Consider the following 13,696-nt stretch of genomic DNA (forward strand, 5'->3'; position numbering starts at 1 on the left):
TCCGTGGCGCCATTGGCTAGCGCGATCGGCAGTTAACCGAAAGGTTGGAGTTTCGAGCCCACCCGGTGGTGGTGCGGCGCTTTTTTTTCTTTGGGCTAATAGCTTTGAAGATATGTTATGATGGTGGTGAGAGTGAAGCAGGACTGTCTCCGTGGCGCAATTGGCTAGCGTGATCGGCTGTTAACCGAAAAGTTGGAGGTTCGAGCCCACACGGTGGTGGTGCGGTGCTTTTTTTCTTTGGGCTGATAGCTTTGAATATATGTTCTGATGGTGGTGAGAGTGGAGCAGGACTGTCTCCGTGGCGCAATTCGCTAGCGTGGTCGGCTGTTAACCGAAAAGTTGGTAGTTTGAGCCCACCCGGTGGTGGTGCGGCGCTTTATTTTTCTTTGGGCTGATAGCTTTGAAGATATGTTATGATGGTGGTGAGATTGAAGCAGGACTGTCTCCGTGGCGCAATTGGCTAGCGTGATCGGCTGTTAACCGAAAAGTTGGAGGTTCGAGTCCACCCGGTGGTGGTGCGGCGCTTTTTTTTCTGTGGGCTGATAGCTTTGAAGATATGTTCTGATGGTGGTGAGAGTGGAGCAGGACTGTTTCCGTGGCGCAATTGGCTAGCGTGATCGGCTGTTAACCGGAAAGTTGGAGGTTCGAGCCCAGCGGTTGGTGGTGCGGCGCTTTTTTTTCTTCGGGCTGATAGCTTTGAAGATATGTTCTAATGGTGGTAAGAGTGGAGCAGGACCGTCTCCGTGGCGCCATTGGCTAGCGCGATCGGCAGTTAACCGAAAGGTTGGAGTTTCGAGCCCTCCTGGAGTGGTGTGTTGCTTTTTTCTTTGCGCTGATAGCTTTGAAGATATGTTCTGATGGTGGTGAGAGTGGAGCACGACTGTCTCCTTGGCGCAGTTGGCTAGCGCGATCGGCTGTTAACCGAAAGGTTGGAAGTTCGAGCCCACCCGGTGATGCTGGGGCGCTTTTTTTCTTTGTGCTGATAGCTTTGAAGATATGTTCTGATGGTGGTGAGAGTGAAGCAGGACTGTCTCCGTGGCGCAATTGGCTAGCGTGATCGGCTGTTAACCGAAAAGTTGGAGGTTCGAGCCCACCCGGTGGTGGTGCGGCGCTTTTTTTTCTTTGGGCTGATAGCTTTGAAGATATGTTCTGATGGTGGTGAGAGTGGTGCAGGACTGTCTCCATGGCGCAATTGGCTAGCGCGATGGGCTATTAACCAAAAGGTCGGAGGTTCGAGCCCACCCGGTGGTAGTATGGCGCTTTTTTTTCTTTGGGCCGATAGCTTTGAAGATATGTTCTGATGGTGGTGAGAGTGGAGCAGTACTGTCTCCGTGGCGCAATTGGCTAGCGCGATCGGCTGTTGACCGAAAAGTAGGAGTTTCGAGCCCTCCCGGGAGTGGTGTGTTGCTTTTTTCTTTGCGCTGATAGCTTTGAAGATATGTTCTGATGGTGGTGAGAGTGGAGCACGACTGTCTCCGTGGCCCAGCTGGCTAGCGCGATTGGCTGTTAACCGAAAGGTTGGAAGTTCGAGCCCACCCGGTGATGCTGGGGCGCTTTTTTTTCTTTGTGCTGATAGCTTTGAAGATAAGTTCTGATGGTGGTGAGAGTGGAGCAGGACTGTCTCCGTGGCGCAATAGGCTAGCGTGATCGGCTGTTAACCGGAAAGTTGGAGGTTCGAGTCCACCCGTTGGTGGTGCGGCGCTTTTTTTTTTTCTTTGGGCTAATAGCTTTGAAGTTATGTTATGATGGTGGTGAGAGTGAAGCAGGACTGTCTCCGTGGCGCAATTGGCTAGCGTGATAGGCTGTTAACCGAAAAGTTGGAGGTTCGAGCCCACACGGTGGTGGTGCGGCGCTTTTTTTCTTTGGGCTGATAGCTTTGAATATATGTTCTGATGGTGGTGAGAGTGGAGCAGGACTGTCTCCGTGGCGCAATTCGCTAGCGTGGTCGGCTGTTAACCGAAAAGTTGGTAGTTTGAGCCCACCCGGTGGTGGTGCGGCGCTTTTTTTTTCTTTGGGCTGATAGCTTTGAAGATATACTATGACGGTGGTGAGAGTGAAGCAGGACTGTCACCGTGCCGCAATTGGCTAGCGTGATCGGTTGTTAACTGAAAAGTTGGAGGTTAAAGCCCACCCGGTGGTGGGGCGGCGCTTTTTTTTCTGATGGCTGATAGCTTTGAAGATATGTTCTGATGGTGGTGAGAGTGGAGCAGGACTGTCTCCGTGGCGCGATTGGCTAGCGTGATCGGCTGTTAACCGAAAAGTTGGAGGTTCGAGACCACCCGGTGGTGGTGCGGCGCTTTTTTTTCTGTGGGCTGATAGCTTTGAAGATATGTTCTGATGGTGGTGAGAGTGGAGCAGGACTGTCTCCGTGGCGCAATTGGCTAGCGTGATCGGCTGTTATTCGAAAAGTTGGAGGCTCGAGCCCACTCGGTGGTGGTGCGGCGCTTTTTTTTCTTTGGGCTGATAGCTTTGAAGATATGTTCTGATGGTGGTGAGAGTGGAGCAGGACTGTCTCCGTGGCGCAATTGGCTAGCGTGATCGGCTGTTAACCGGAAAGTTGGAGGTTCGAGCACACCCGTTGGTGGTGCGGCGCTTTTTTTCTTTGGGCTGATAGCTTTGAAGATATGTTCTAATGGTGGTAAGAGTGGAGCAGGACTGTCTCTGTGGCGCCATTGGCTAGCGCGATCCGCTGTTAACCAAAAGGTTGGAGGTTCGAGCCCTCCTGGAGTGGTGTGTTGCTTTTTTCTTTGCGCTGATAGCTTTGAAGATATGTTCTGATGGTGGTGAGAGTGGAGCACGACTGTCTCCTTGGCGCAGTTGGCTAGCGCGATCGGCTGTTAACCGAAAGGTTGGAAGTTCGAGCCCACCTGGTGATGCTGAGGCGCTTTTTTTTGTGCTGATAGCTTTGAAGATATGTTCTCATGGTGTTGAGAGTGAAGCAGGACTGTCTCCGTGGCGCAATTGGCTAGCGTGATCGGCTGTTAACCGAAAAGTTGGAGGTTCGAGCCCACCCGGTGGTGGTGCGGCGCTTTTTTTTCTTTGGGCTGATAGCTTTGAAGATATGTTCTGATGGTGGTGAGAGTGGAGCAGGACTGTCTCCGTGGCACAATTAGCTAGCGTGGTCGGCTGTTAACCGAAAAGTTTGTAGTTTGAGCCCACCCGGTGGTGGTGCGGCGCTTTTTTTTTCTTTGGGCTGATAGCTTTGAAGATATGTTATGATGGTGGTGAGATTGAAGCAGGACTGTCTCGGTGGCGCAATTGGCTAGCGTGATCGGCTGTTAACCGAAAAGTTGGAGGTTCGAGTCCACCCGGTGGTGGTGCGGCGCTTTTTTTTTCTGTGGGCTGATAGCTTTGAAGATATGTTCTGATGGTGGTGAGAGTGGAGCAGGACTGTCTCCGTGGCGCAATTGGCTAGCGTGATCGGCTGTTAACCGGAAAGTTGGAGGTTCGAGCCCACCGGTTGGTGGTGCGGCGCTTTTTTTTCTTCGGGCTGATAGCTTTGAAGATATGTTCTAATGGTGGTAAGAGTGGAGCAGGACCGTCTCCGTGGCGCCATTGGCTAGCGCGATCGGCAGTTAACCGAAAGGTTGGAGTTTCGAGCCCTCCTGGAGTGGTGTGTTGCTTTTTTCTTTGCGCTGATAGCTTTGAAGATATGTTCTGATGGTGGTGAGAGTGGAGCACGACTGTCTCCTTGGCGCAGTTGGCTAGCGCGATCGGCTGTTAACCGAAAGGTTGGAAGTTCGAGCCCACCCGGTGATGCTGGGGCGCTTTTTTTCTTTGTGCTGATAGCTTTGAAGATATGTTCTGATGGTGGTGAGAGTGAAGCAGGACTGTCTCTGTGACGCAATTGGCTAGCGTGATCGGCTGTTAACCGAAAAGTTGGAGGTTCGAGCCCACCCGGTGGTGGTGCGGCGCTTTTTTTTCTTTGGGCTGATAGCTTTGAAGATATGTTCTGATGGTGGTGAGAGTGGTGCAGGACTGTCTCCATGGCGCAATTGGCTAGCGCGATGGGCTATTAACCAAAAGGTCGGAGGTTCGAGCCCACCCGGTGGTAGTATGGCGCTTTTTTTTCTTTGGGCCGATAGCTTTGAAGATATGTTCTGATGGTGGTGAGAGTGGAGCAGTACTGTCTCCGTGGCGCAATTGGCTAGCGCGATCGGCTGTTGACCGAAAAGTAGGAGTTTCGAGCCCTCCCGGGAGTGGTGTGTTGCTTTTTTCTTTGCGCTGATAGCTTTGAAGATATGTTCTGATGGTGGTGAGAGTGGAGCACGACTGTCTCCGTGGCCCAGCTGGCTAGCGCGATTGGCTGTTAACCGAAAGGTTGGAAGTTCGAGCCCACCCGGTGATGCTGGGGCGCTTTTTTTCTTTGTGCTGATAGCTTTGAAGATAAGTTCTGATGGTGGTGAGAGTGGAGCAGGACTGTCTCCGTGGCGCAATTGGCTAGCGTGATCGGCTGTTAACCGGAAAGTTGGAGGTTCGAGTCCACCCGTTGGTGGTGCGGCGCTTTTTTTTTCTTTGGGCTAATAGCTTTGAAGTTACGTTATGATGGTGGTGAGAGTGAAGCAGGACTGTCTCCGTGGCGCAATTGGCTAGCGTGATAGGCTGTTAACCGAAAAGTTGGAGGTTCGAGCCCACACGGTGGTGGTGCGGCGCTTTTTTTCTTTGGGCTGATAGCTTTGAATATATGTTCTGATGGTGGTGAGAGTGGAGCAGGACTGTCTCCGTGGCGCAATTCGCTAGCGTGGTCGGCTGTTGACCGAAAAGTTGGTAGTTTGAGCCCACCCGGTGGTGGTGCGGCGCTTTTTTTTTTCTTTGGGCTGATAGCTTTGAAGATATGTTATGATGGTGGTGAGATTGAAGCAGGACTGTCACCGTGGCGCAATTGGCTAGCGTGATCGGCTGTTAACCGAAAAGTTGGAGGTTAAAGCCCACCCGGTGGTGGGGCGGCGCTTTTTTTTCTGATGGCTGATAGCTTTGAAGATATGTTCTGATGGTGGTGAGAGTGGAGCAGGACTGTCTCCGTGGCGCGATTGGCTAGCGTGATCAGCTTTTAACCGAAAAGTTGGAGGTTCGAGACCACCCGGTGGTGGTGCGGCGCTTATTTTTCTGTGGGCTGATAGCTTTGAAGATATGTTCTGATGGTGGTGAGAGTGGAGCAGGACTGTCTCCGTGGCGCAATTGGCTAGCGTGATCGGCTGTTAACCGAAAAGTTGGAGGCTCGAGCCCACCCGGTGGTGGTGCGGCGCTTTTTTTTCTTTGGGCTGATAGCTTTGAAGATATGTTCTGATGGTGGTGAGAGTGGAGCAGGACTCTCTCCGTGGCGCAATTGGCTAGCGTGATCGGCTGTTAACCGGAAAGTTGGAGGTTCGAGCCCACCCGTTGGTGGTGCGGCGCTTTTTTTTCTTTGGGCTGATAGCTTTGAAGATATGTTCTAATGGTGGTAAGAGTGGAGCAGGACTGTCTCTGTGGCGCCATTGGCTAGCGCGATCCGCTGTTAACCGAAAGGTTGGAGGTTCGAGCCCTCCTGGAGTGGTGTGTTGCTTTTTTCTTTGCGCTGATAGCTTTGAAGATATGTTCTGATGGTGGTGAGAGTGGAGCACGACTGTCTCCTTGGCGCAGTTGGCTAGCGCGATCGGCTGTTAACCGAAAGGTTGGAAGTTTGAGCCCACCTGGTGATGCTGAGGCGCTTTTTTTGTGCTGATAGCTTTGAAGATATGTTCTGATGGTGTTGAGAGTGAAGCAGGACTGTCTCCGTGGCGCAATTGGCTAGCGCGATCGGCTGTTAACCGAACGGTTGCAGGTTCGAGCGCAACCGGTTGTGGTGCGGCGCTTTTTTTTCTTTGGGGTGATAGCTCTGAAGAAATGTTCTGACGGTGGTGAGATTGGAGCACCACTGTCTCCGTGGGGCAATTGGCTAGCGCGATCGGCTGTTAACCGAAAGGTTGGATGTTCGAGCCCACCCGGTGGTGGTGCGGCGCATTTTTTTTCTTTGGGCTGATAGCTTTGAAGATATGTTCTTATGGTGGTGAGAGTGGAGCAGTACTGTCTCCGTGGCGCAATTGGCTAGCGCGATCGGCTGTTAACCGAAAAGTTGGAGGTTCGAGCCTACCCGGTGGTTGCGCGGCGCTTTTTTTCTGTGGGCTGATAGCTTTGAAGATATGTTCTGACTGTGGTGAGAGTGGAGCAGGACTGTCTCCGTGGCGCAATTGGCTAGCGTGATCGGCTGTTAACCGAAAAGTTGGATGTTTGAGCCCAACCGGTGGTGGTGTGTTGCTTTTTTCTCTGCGCTGATAGCTTTGAAGATATATTCTGATGGTGGTGAGAGTGGAGCACGACTGTCTCCTTGGCCCAGCTGCCTAGCGCGATTGGCTGTTAACCGAAAGGTTGGAAGTTCGAGCCCACCCGGTGATGCTGGGGCGCTTTTTTTTTCTTTGTGCTGATAGCTTTGAAGATAAGTTCTGATGGTGGTGAGAGTGGAGCAGGACTGTCTCCGTGGCGCAATTGGCTAGCGTGATCGGCTGTTAACCGGAAAGTTGGAGGTTCGAGTCCACCCGTTGGTGGTGCGGCGCTTTTTTTTTCTTTGGGCTGATAGCTTTGAAGATATGTTCTAATGGTGGTAAGAGTGGAGCAGGACTGTCTCCGTGGCGCCATTGGCTAGCGCGATCGGCAGTTAACCGAAAGGTTGGAGTTTCGAGCCCACCCGGTGGTGGTGCGGCGCTTTTTTTTCTTTGGGCTAATAGCTTTGAAGATATGTTATGATGGTGGTGAGAGTGAAGCAGGACTGTCTCCGTGGCGCAATTGGCTGGCGTGATCGGCTGTTAACCGAAAAGTTGGATGTTCGAGCCCACACGGTGGTGGTGCGGCGCTTTTTTTCTTTGGGCTGATAGCTTTGAATATATGTTCTGATGGTGGTGAGAGTGGAGCACGACTGTCTCCTTGGCGCAGTTGGCTAGCGCGATCGGCTGTTAACCGAAAGGTTGGAAGTTCGAGCCCACCCGGTGATGCTGGGGCGCTTTTTTTTCTTTGTGCCGATAGCTTTGAAGATATGTTCTGATGGTGGTGAGAGTGAAGCAGGACTGTCTCCGTGGCGCAATTGGCTAGCGTGATCGGCTGTTAACCGAAAAGTTGGAGGTTCGAGCCCACGCGGTGGTGGTGCGGCGCTTTTTTTTCTTTGGGCTGATAGCTTTGAAGATATGTTCTGATGGTGGTGAGAGTGGTGCAAGACTGCCTCCGTAGCGCAATGGGCTAGCGCGATCGGCTGTTAACCGAAAGGTTGGAGTTTCGAGCCCTCCCGGGAGTGGTGTGTTGCTTTTTTCTTTGCGGTAATAGCTTTGAAGATATGTTCTGATGGTGGTGAGAGTGAAGCAGGACTGTCTTCGTGGCGCAATTGGCTAGCGCGATCGGCTGTTAACCGAAAGGTTGGAGGTTCGAGCGCAACCGGTGGTGGTGCGGCGCTTTTTTTTCTTTGGGGTGATAGCTCTGAAGAAATGTTCTGACGGTGGTGAGAGTGGAGCACTACTGTCTCCGTGGGGCAATTGGCTAGCGTGATCGGCTCATAACCGAAAGGTTGGATGTTCGAGCCCACCCAGTGGTGGTGCGGCGCTTTTTTTTCTTTGGGCTAATAGCTTTGAAGTTATGTTATGATGGTGGTGAGAGTGAAGCAGGACTGTCTCCGTGGCGCAATTGGCTAGCGTGATAGGCTGTTAACCGAAAAGTTGGAGGTTCGAGCCCACACGGTGGTGGTGCGGCGCTTTTTTTCTTTGGGCTGATAGCTTTGAATATATGTTCTGATGGTGGTGAGAGTGGAGCAGGACTGTCTCCGTGGCGCAATTCGCTAGCGTGGTCGGCTGTTGACCGAAAAGTTGGTAGTTTGAGCCCACCCGGTGGTGGTGCGGCGCTTTTTTTTTCTTTGGGCTGATAGCTTTGAAGATATGTTATGATGGTGGTGAGAGTGGAGCAGGACTGTCTCCGTGGCGCAATTGGCTAGCGTGATCGGCTGTTAACCGGATAGTTGGAGGTTCGAGCCCACACGGTGGTGGTGCGGCGCTTTTTTTCTTTGGGCTGATAACTTCGAAGTTATGTTCTGATGGTGGTGAGAGGGGAGCAGAACTGTCTCCGTGGCGCAATTCGCTAGCGTGATCGGCTGTTAACCGAAAAGTTGGTAGTTTGAGCCCAACCGGTGGTGGTGCGGCGCTTTTTTTTTCTTTGGGCTTATAGCTTTGAAGATATATTATGATGGTGGTGAGAGTGAAGCAGGACTGTCTCCGTGGCGCAATCGGCTAGCGTGATCGGCTGTTAATCGAAAAGTTGGAGGTTCGAGCCCACCCGGTGGTGGTGCGGCGCTTTTTTTTCTGTGGGCTGATAGCTTTGAAGATATGTTCTGATGGCGGTGAGAGTGGAGCAGGACTGTCTCCGTGGCGCAATTGGCTAGCGTGACCGGCTGTTAACCGAAAAGTTGGAGGCTCGAGCCCACCCGGTGGTGGTGCGGCGCTTTTTTTTCTTTGGGTTGATAGCTTTGAAGATATGTTCTGATGGTGGTGAGAGTGGAGCAGGACTGTCTCCGTGGCGCAATTGGCTAGCGTGATCGGCTGTTAACCGGAAAGTTGGAGGTTCGAGCCCACCCGTTGGTGGTGCGGCGCTTTTTTTCTTTGGGCTGATAGCTTTGAAGATATGTTCTAATGGTGGTAAGAGTGGAGCAGGATGGTCTCCGTGGCGCCATTGGCTAGCGCGATCGGCTGTTAACCGAAAAGTTGGAGTTTCGAGCCCTCCCTGGAGTGGTGTGTTGCTTTTTTCTTTGCGCTGATAGCTTTGAAGATATGTTCTGATGGTGGTGAGAGTGGAGCACGACTGTCTCCTTGGCGCAGTTGGATAGCGCGATCGGCTGTTAACCGAAAGGTTGGAAGTTCGAGCCCACCCGGTGATGCTGGGGCGCTTTTTTTTCTTTGTGCTGATAGCTTTGAAGATATGTTCTGATGGTGGTGAGACTGAAGCAGGACTGTCTCCGTGGCGCAATTGGCTAGCGTGATCGGCTGTTAACCGAAAAGTTGGAGGTTCGAGCCCACCCGGTGGTGGTGCGGCGCTTTTTTTTCTTTGGGCTGATAGCTTTGAAGATATGTTGTGACGGTGGTGAGAGTGGTGCAAGACTGTCTCCGTGGCGCAATGGGCTAGCGCGATCGGCTGTTAACCGAAAGGTTGGAGGTTCGAGCCCACCTGGTGGTGGTGCAGCGCTTTTTTTTCCTTGCGCTGTTAGCTTTGAAGTTATGTTCTGATGATGGTGAGAGTGGAGCAAGACTGCATCCGTAGCGCAATGGGCTAGCGCGATCGGCTGTTAACCGAAAGGTTGGAGTTTCGAGCCCTTCCGGGAGTGGTGTGTTGCTTTTTTCTTTGCGGTAATAGCTTTGAAGATATGTTCTGATGGTGGTGAGAGTGGAGCAGGACTGTCTTCGTGGCGCAATTGGCTAGCGCGATCGGCTGTTAACCGAAAGGTTGGAGGTTCGAGCGCAACCGGTGGTGGTGCGGCGCTTTTTTTTTCTTTGGAGTGATAGCTCTGAAGAAATGTTCTGACGGTGGTGAGAGTGGAGCACCACTGTCTCTGTGGGGCAATTGGCTAGCGCGATCGGCTGTTAACCGAAAGGTTGGATGTTCGAGCCCACCCGGTGGTGGTGCGGCACTTTTTTTTCTTTGGGCTGATAGCTTTGAAGATATGTTCCTATGGTGGTGAGAGTGGAGCAGGACTGTCTCCGTGCCGCAATTGGTTAGCGCGATTGGCTGTTAACCGAAAAGTTGGAGGTTCAAGCCTACCGGTGGTTGCGCGGCGCTTTTTTTCTGTGGGCTGATAGCTTTGAAGATATGTTCTGATGGTGGTGAGAGTGGAGCAGGACTGTCTCCGTGGCGCAATAGGCTAGCGTGATCGGCTGTTAACCGAAAAGTTGGATGTTTGAGCCCACCCGGTGGTGGTGTGTTGCTTTTTTCTCTGCGCTGATAGCTTTGAAGATATGTTCTGATGGTGGTGAGAGTGGAGCACGACTGTCTCCGTGGCCCAGCTGGCTAGCGCGATTGGCTGTTAACCGAAAGGTTGGAAGTTCGAGCCCACCCGGTGATGCTGGGGCGCTTTTTTTTCTTTGTGCTGATAGCTTTGAAGATAAGTTCTGATGGTGGTGAGAGTGGAGCAGGGCTGTCTCCGTGGCGTTATTGGCTAGCGTGATCGGCTGTTAACCGGAAAGTTGGAGGTTCGAGTCCACCCGTTGGTGGTGCGGCGCTTTTTTTTTCTTTGGGCTGATAGCTTTGAAGATATGTTCTAATGGTGGTAAGAGTGGAGCAGGACTGTCTCCGTGGCGCCATTGGCTAGCGCGATCGGCAGTTAACCGAAAGGTTGGAGTTTCGAGCCCACCCGGTGGTGGTGCGGCGCTTTTTTTTCTTTGGGCTAATAGCTTTGAAGATATGTTATGATGGTGGTGAGAGTGAAGCAGGACTGTCTCCGTGGCGCAATTGGCTAGCGTGATCGGCTGTTAACCGAAAAGTTGGAGGTTCGAGCCCACACGGTGGTGGTGCGGTGCTTTTTTTCTTTGGGCTGATAGCTTTGAATATATGTTCTGATGGTGGTGAGAGTGGAGCAGGACTGTCTCCGTGGCGCAATTCGCTAGCGTGGTCGGCTGTTAACCGAAAAGTTGGTAGTTTGAGCCCACCCGGTGGTGGTGCGGCGCTTTATTTTTCTTTGGGCTGATAGCTTTGAAGATATGTTATGATGGTGGTGAGATTGAAGCAGGACTGTCTCCGTGGCGCAATTGGCTAGCGTGATCGGCTGTTAACCGAAAAGTTGGAGGTTCGAGTCCACCCGGTGGTGGTGCGGCGCTTTTTTTTCTGTGGGCTGATAGCTTTGAAGATATGTTCTGATGGTGGTGAGAGTGGAGCAGGACTGTTTCCGTGGCGCAATTGGCTAGCGTGATCGGCTGTTAACCGGAAAGTTGGAGGTTCGAGCCCAGCGGTTGGTGGTGCGGCGCTTTTTTTTCTTCGGGCTGATAGCTTTGAAGATATGTTCTAATGGTGGTAAGAGTGGAGCAGGACCGTCTCCGTGGCGCCATTGGCTAGCGCGATCGGCAGTTAACCGAAAGGTTGGAGTTTCGAGCCCTCCTGGAGTGGTGTGTTGCTTTTTTCTTTGCGCTGATAGCTTTGAAGATATGTTCTGATGGTGGTGAGAGTGGAGCACGACTGTCTCCTTGGCGCAGTTGGCTAGCGCGATCGGCTGTTAACCGAAAGGTTGGAAGTTCGAGCCCACCCGGTGATGCTGGGGCGCTTTTTTTCTTTGTGCTGATAGCTTTGAAGATATGTTCTGATGGTGGTGAGAGTGAAGCAGGACTGTCTCCGTGGCGCAATTGGCTAGCGTGATCGGCTGTTAACCGAAAAGTTGGAGGTTCGAGCCCACCCGGTGGTGGTGCGGCGCTTTTTTTTCTTTGGGCTGATAGCTTTGAAGATATGTTCTGATGGTGGTGAGAGTGGTGCAGGACTGTCTCCATGGCGCAATTGGCTAGCGCGATGGGCTATTAACCAAAAGGTCGGAGGTTCGAGCCCACCCGGTGGTAGTATGGCGCTTTTTTTTCTTTGGGCCGATAGCTTTGAAGATATGTTCTGATGGTGGTGAGAGTGGAGCAGTACTGTCTCCGTGGCGCAATTGGCTAGCGCGATCGGCTGTTGACCGAAAAGTAGGAGTTTCGAGCCCTCCCGGGAGTGGTGTGTTGCTTTTTTCTTTGCGCTGATAGCTTTGAAGATATGTTCTGATGGTGGTGAGAGTGGAGCACGACTGTCTCCGTGGCCCAGCTGGCTAGCGCGATTGGCTGTTAACCGAAAGGTTGGAAGTTCGAGCCCACCCGGTGATGCTGGGGCGCTTTTTTTTCTTTGTGCTGATAGCTTTGAAGATAAGTTCTGATGGTGGTGAGAGTGGAGCAGGACTGTCTCCGTGGCGCAATAGGCTAGCGTGATCGGCTGTTAACCGGAAAGTTGGAGGTTCGAGTCCACCCGTTGGTGGTGCGGCGCTTTTTTTTTCTTTGGGCTAATAGCTTTGAAGTTATGTTATGATGGTGGTGAGAGTGAAGCAGGACTGTCTCCGTGGCGCAATTGGCTAGCGTGATAGGCTGTTAACCGAAAAGTTGGAGGTTCGAGCCCACACGGTGGTGGTGCGGCGCTTTTTTTCTTTGGGCTGATAGCTTTGAATATATGTTCTGATGGTGGTGAGAGTGGAGCAGGACTGTCTCCGTGGCGCAATTCGCTAGCGTGGTCGGCTGTTAACCGAAAAGTTGGTAGTTTGAGCCCACCCGGTGGTGGTGCGGCGCTTTTTTTTTCTTTGGGCTGATAGCTTTGAAGATATACTATGACGGTGGTGAGAGTGAAGCAGGACTGTCACCGTGCCGCAATTGGCTAGCGTGATCGGTTGTTAACTGAAAAGTTGGAGGTTAAAGCCCACCCGGTGGTGGGGCGGCGCTTTTTTTTCTGATGGCTGATAGCTTTGAAGATATGTTCTGATGGTGGTGAGAGTGGAGCAGGACTGTCTCCGTGGCGCGATTGGCTAGCGTGATCGGCTGATAACCGAAAAGTTGGAGGTTCGAGACCACCCGGTGGTGGTGCGGCGCTTTTTTTTCTGTGGGCTGATAGCTTTGAAGATATGTTCTGATGGTGGTGAGAGTGGAGCAGGACTGTCTCCGTGGCGCAATTGGCTAGCGTGATCGGCTGTTATTCGAAAAGTTGGAGGCTCGAGCCCACTCGGTGGTGGTGCGGCGCTTTTTTTTCTTTGGGCTGATAGCTTTGAAGATATGTTCTGATGGTGGTGAGAGTGGAGCAGGACTGTCTCCGTGGCGCAATTGGCTAGCGTGATCGGCTGTTAACCGGAAAGTTGGAGGTTCGAGCACACCCGTTGGTGGTGCGGCGCTTTTTTTCTTTGGGCTGATAGCTTTGAAGATATGTTCTAATGGTGGTAAGAGTGGAGCAGGACTGTCTCTGTGGCGCCATTGGCTAGCGCGATCCGCTGTTAACCAAAAGGTTGGAGGTTCGAGCCCTCCTGGAGTGGTGTGTTGCTTTTTTCTTTGCGCTGATAGCTTTGAAGATATGTTCTGATGGTGGTGAGAGTGGAGCACGACTGTCTCCTTGGCGCAGTTGGCTAGCGCGATCGGCTGTTAACCGAAAGGTTGGAAGTTCGAGCCCACCTGGTGATGCTGAGGCGCTTTTTTTGTGCTGATAGCTTTGAAGATATGTTCTCATGGTGTTGAGAGTGAAGCAGGACTGTCTCCGTGGCGCAATTGGCTAGCGTGATCGGCTGTTAACCGAAAAGTTGGAGGTTCGAGCCCACCCGGTGGTGGTGCGGCGCTTTTTTTTCTTTGGGCTGATAGCTTTGAAGATATGTTCTGATGGTGGTGAGAGTGGAGCAGGACTGTCTCCGTGGCACAATTAGCTAGCGTGGTCGGCTGTTAACCGAAAAGTTTGTAGTTTGAGCCCACCCGGTGGTGGTGCGGCGCTTTTTTTTTCTTTGGGCTGATAGCTTTGAAGATATGTTATGATGGTGGTGAGATTGAAGCAGGACTGTCTCGGTGGCGCAATTGGCTAGCGTGATCGGCTGTTAACCGAAAAGTTGGAGGTTCGAGTCCACCCGGTGGTGGTGCGGCGCTTTTTTTTTCTGTGGGCTGATAGCTTTGAAGATATGTTCTGATGG

This window comes from Rhipicephalus microplus, unplaced genomic scaffold (genome assembly GCF_043290135.1).
Source record: "Rhipicephalus microplus isolate Deutch F79 unplaced genomic scaffold, USDA_Rmic scaffold_14, whole genome shotgun sequence".
NCBI classification, from domain to species: Eukaryota; Metazoa; Arthropoda; class Arachnida; order Ixodida; family Ixodidae; genus Rhipicephalus; species Rhipicephalus microplus.